Source organism: Myxocyprinus asiaticus, chromosome 14 (assembly GCF_019703515.2).
Source record: "Myxocyprinus asiaticus isolate MX2 ecotype Aquarium Trade chromosome 14, UBuf_Myxa_2, whole genome shotgun sequence".
Lineage (NCBI taxonomy): Eukaryota > Metazoa > Chordata > Actinopteri > Cypriniformes > Catostomidae > Myxocyprinus > Myxocyprinus asiaticus.
The window spans coordinates 1-5,576 of NC_059357.1; the positions used below are offsets into that span (position 1 = coordinate 1).

Genomic DNA, 5,576 nt, shown 5'->3' on the forward strand with positions numbered 1-5,576 from the left:
TTTTGCCATTAAGAACTGATCCAGAGAGAAAGTGTAATTGAAAAGAAACATCATCATCGTTAACAGCTTCGAGGTGAGGCATATACTAGCTATGTTATATAGAAGTTATATTGTTATGTATTATATAAAATTAATGTATTTAAAATAAGAATACAACATTAATAACATGGAAAAATAAATGAAATGTATAATAAAGTCTCTGCAAAGAACAACAATAAATGTAAGTCAGCACATTACAGCATAGATTACATTATGCTTGCTGGGAAATAAGTGACTGAAAAGAAGCATATTAATGCATAAGAGCTGATCAAAATAAAATGTATAATTAAGAAAAACAGGTGCATGAGATATCATATGAGATAACTGATAAAAGCAGTTTATATATGATCATTATTATTATTATTATTATTATTATTTTACAGTATTGAATATCTTTGTGTCATGACTTCAAAGTGGAAAAAATCCCCAACAATATGAGGCATCTAAGGGGGGCAATGGACTACTTGCACTGAGCCTCATGACGTGCTTCCACTTTGAAATAGTGCGGCCCGCTTGTTTCCAATTGTGGGTATACGTCTGCCATTGCCATTGAATTTCCAAAACAACAGTTCAAAATGAGTGTCCGCAAAAAGATTTGTACATTTCAATGACAGCAAAAGCAATACAAGGAACACTGTTGTGTTCCACTGTGTACAGCATCTTCAAAGTTTAATGGGACATTACGTTTTCACAGATTTCCAATCAAGGCCGATTTGAGAAAGCAGAGGTTGGTAAACATACGGCGAGACCATTTCATCGTTACTCCTCACACAATAGTATATAGCAGACATTTTACACCAGATCAGCTCACTGAACCGCACACCGCAGAGGCTCGAAGGAGACTAGTGAAGGGTTCTGTGGCAGTGCTCTTTCATTGGAACAACTACATCCTTCCTACAACGTCCCAATGTATGGGAGAGGAGAGAGAGACCTGTCGAGGTAATCACCGTTGAACCCATTCCCATGGATGTAGCAAGTGATCATGATTGCTCTACAGTTCCTGAGCCCTGATCATCAGACTTAAGTAGTTATAAAATACAAGAAATCTCCAATGAAGTGGAGGACCTGAGGAATCAGCTACAGGAGCTACGTGTTCAGCGAGAGTTTGAATTGCAGTGGTTTGTCGGCTCTGATGATGATATATGATTCTACACCAGGTAAGCCAGCATTTAGCATAGCTAATGCCATTTCTGTTAAAAACAAGCTACGGTGCATTATGTTGAGCTTTTTTGACACTTATTATAACCTTACATGTTAAGTGCAATTTGCACAAGTGGGATTTAATGTAAGTTTTATACATTATAATACAATACATACACTGCTTCTTTTGTAAACAGATTTCCCAGCTACGATCACCTGATGTCCTTTTGGTGGCTAATCGAACCATCTATCTACAAAATAGTTTGTGTTTCAAGGGACAAAGTTGCTGCTAAGAAAATATGAAGAGGTTACCCATGCATGCCCATCAGCAGTAGACTATTGTCACATATACAGTATATCAGTGTGTGTGTGGCTGTCACCAGCTGAGGTCAGAGCCAACCTCCCTGAAGTGTTCAGTGATGAATGGATCCTTGACTGCACTGAGCTCAGGTGTCAAACATCATCCTCACCACTACTTCAAAGTGAACTGTACTCAAACTACAAATCTCACTTCACTATGAAAGAACTCATTGGGATAACACCACACGGTGCTGTGATATTTGTCTCTCAGCTTTATGTTGGATCAATGAGTGATCAGGAGATCGTTAAACAGTCTGGAATAGCCCGTTTACTGACAGAGGACATGGCACTTATGGTGGACAAGGGCTTCCTGATGACTGATTGTGTCAAGTGCAAGGTGTACTGCCCATCATTCCTGTGTAAGAAAAATCAAATGCCAGCCTACCAGGTGAGAGAAACACAAGCCATAGCACGACTGAGAGTGCATGTGGAACGAGTCTTCAGGAGTCAATCTGTTTGATGGTGTCATCACTCATTCCCATACTGTAAATACTAATCAGTTGTTTACAGTTGCATTTCTGCTGTCAAATTATCAGAACAAAGCACTAGTTAAGACATGGGTCAAATAAAAATCTCAGTTCTTTTCATGTAAACATTTATTTTGCTGTGAACTGTAGCTGTAAATGCTAAAGTACAAATAAGAATCACATTTCATATTTTAATAAACATTGTTTAATCACATATTTCATTGGTTTTTATTTCACTAAATGTTCATTCTGGTTAAATATTTAATTGACTGGTATTTGTTCATGTATGTGTAAAAGTAGAAATAATCTGCCTTCTCTCTGATAAGGTTCTGTGTGTCAGTGTCACTGTAGGTGCGCTGAACAAAATAGTCTTCCTGAGCCCACACCACAAAGTCACACCACTGCATTCCGGAGAGGACGTTGCACCTGCACTTGCCAATAGTATGCATGGCTCTTTTTTTAATGTGATGCCATGCTCCATTTGCAAATATTTGCAGTCAACAAAGGTTTTGGCATTAGGGCATTTTATTTCAACAAGGCCAAATTGAGGATATTCTGTGGGATCAAACACTATACCATCAGGAGACGCACCAAGCCAGGGGGCATTTGGGTGGATGAGTAGACCACAGGGTGCGTAGTTGATGTTAGTCAACTTGCAGTATTCAACTGTAACCTCTGACTCCATTTCTGCTTCTCTTCTCATTCCTGCTGTCTGTTTGCTCCCCCTGATGATGCACTCTGCAAGGGACTCTGCAGAGCTCAAGTCTCCGACATGGCAGACCTCCCGAAATTGAGAACCAGTCACTCTTGTCACTCCAAAGTTGATGCCAGTCAGGACAAAAGCTTTGATCACGTGTTGCAGCCTCAATTTTGTGAGCCATTACTAATTGTGTGTTTAGGCTTTTAAGGTGTAAGAGCACTTCCTCAGTGAAGACAAATATACATTCTTTGGGAGCAAGACTGTATCCTTCCAGAGGCAGGGGTGGAGTTGGTGGAGTGTCATGCAGCGTGATGTACCATAACACTGAAGTGGGCTGCTGGTAAGACAAGACACTCCCCTCCTGGACCAACCCAAATGCACTGTGCACAAGTGGCTTGTCAGGTGTTCTGCTGCACACGGGCCTACAGGGCAGGCTGTCTCATTGATTCCTATGGCAGGCAGGGAGATCTATTGAAAATAACGAATAATGCTTTTCTGCATCCTAGCCCTTATTCCACTTAGTATGTTGTTGAGGAGCACTGGACATGTCACCGTGTGAAATTTGGGGTCTGTCGGACCTACGGACGTGATGCCACGCATTCGTCCACGTACAATGTATACCATTCATTTCTATACTCTGTTTATGGACACCACTCCAAAACCTCCAAATGACTCCAATTTGAAATCTATATCTTCTCAGGGGACCCCTAGACAGTGTGTAAAGTTTGAAGTCTGAATGAGTTGGTTAAGTGCTAAATTGGCCGAGTTTTGAGTGAAATTATTTTCTAGAATGTTTTTCCTAATTTTTTCAAGTACTTGCTCTGCACCGATCGAAATAACATTTCAATATGTTGTTCACGAGGGCTCAGTGAATAAGCATTCGAAGTGTTTGCACCACATTTAATGGTATTTTTACTCTGTCATGCAGGAAGTCCCATCTGCAATGTATGTAATGGCCGCCAAATACATGGTCTGTGGACACTCATTTATTACATTAATTAGACATTATTATGACTAAAAACACATGTATATATGTTTATTTTTATGCCCTGAGTGCTAAACAGGTGGTTTAATCAATAATATTCATTACAAATATTCATTAAATGGAATGTCCACGTACAATGTATTTGGCAGCCATTATCTACATTGCAGCTGGGACCTTCCTGTATGACATACACATGGTTTAATCAATCAAGTTTAATGTCAAGATTAATAAAATGTGTTTAAGTCAAATGTCCACCAACAATGTATTTTTAACAAAGTAAAAAGAGTGCACGTTTCAAGTTTCTAAGTGGTCCTAACTCTGAGATATGGAGATCCCACCTGCAATGTACACAATACAAAAATATATGTGGTAGGTGGACAATGGATTTTTTTAGGTTTTGAAGGGTGCATACTGTTCAGGGGGAGTCATATAGTCACCTAAATATGTTTTTTGTCAATATTTTGATTATGGACCTTATAAAAATTGATGTCCACCAACCATGTACTTTTGATAATGTAAATACATTGGAAATGGGATGGTCCCTCGTACAATGTATTTACATTATCAAACACATGGTTGGTGGATATTCATTTTTAAAGGTACAAGATCAAATTATTGACTAAAAACATATTTAATATAATTAAAAAAATATGTTTTTTAGTCAATATTTTGATCATGCACCTAATAAAAATGTATGTCCATGAAACAGGTGTTCAGAACCCATTATATACATTGCACAAGGAACCATCTCACTTACAATGAATTTAATTGGTGTCAAAGACATAGTTGGTGGACATCAAGTCCTTAGGACATCAAGTCATACAGGAAGGTCCCAGCTGCAATGTATTCAATTGCATCCAATTACATTCTTTGTGGACAGTCCTGTTTTATGCACGTTATACATAATTTTGAATTAAAAGTTATGTATATTTTTCATTTGTATGTCCTGAGAGCAAAACGGGTGTTTCAAACAATAATAGTTATTGTAAATAATAATTAAATTCATTTAAATTAAATGTCCATAAACCTAGTATTTGGCAGCCATTAAATACATTGCACATGGGATCTTCCTTTGTTTTGGGATGAAGTGGCATAATATACTTGGTAAGTGGACAAATACTCCGTTTATGGACAGCCCCGCCCACTCCTGTACACACCCCCGGTGTCTGGGGTCCTTCAGGTATGAAGTGGCATAATATACTTGGTAAGTGGACAAATACTATGTTTATGGACAGCCCCGCCCCCTCCCAGACACATCCCAGGGGTCCAGGGCCCAACAGGGATAAAGTGGCATAATATACTTGGTAAGTGGACAAATACTCAGTTTATTGATGGCCCCACCCCCTCCAGGACACACCCCCGGGGTCCGGGGCCCCACAGTGATGAAGAGGCATAAAATACTTGGTAATTGGACAAACACTCTGTTTATGGACAGTCCTGCCCCCTCCCAGTCACAGCCCCGGCATCAGCCAATCGGAGCCTGATACTGGGGGGCTCTTCCCCCAAATACCAGGTAAGGGGACAAATACACAGCCTGTGGAACATTGGGGGGTGTTCCCTAACCCACCTGGGTGTACAGCTGCAATGTATATGAATTGACAAAGCACCCATTGCTATACATCTGCTGTGGGATGTGGTGTCGCCACCCTGTGGGTGATGGCTGAACTGCTTTTCGGGGGGGCATTTTCAATGGCTCCTAGCATGGCCATCGTGGGGCGCAGCCACTCGGGGACTCCTCTCATCATCTCTGGCGACCCCCAGGCCAGCAAGGTAATGCAGAAGGTGTTGGCAAAAATCACCTAGGTGGCGCTGCGCAGCGTCCAGGAACCATGTACCACGGAGCTATAAAGTAGACTTCCCGTTACGTTTGGGTCTTACCCACTTC

General features: G+C 40.5%; 1 long non-coding RNA gene across 1 annotated transcript; it reads left to right on the forward strand.

The window, feature by feature from the left end:
- The first annotated feature begins 460 nt into the window (after nt 1-460).
- LOC127451768 (uncharacterized) lies at nt 461-2,113 on the forward strand. Its single transcript, XR_007899139.1, has 3 exons — nt 461-564; nt 734-1,196; nt 1,377-2,113. It is a non-coding gene; the product is annotated as an uncharacterized LOC127451768 (long non-coding RNA).
- The last annotated feature ends 3,463 nt before the right edge of the window (nt 2,114-5,576 follow it).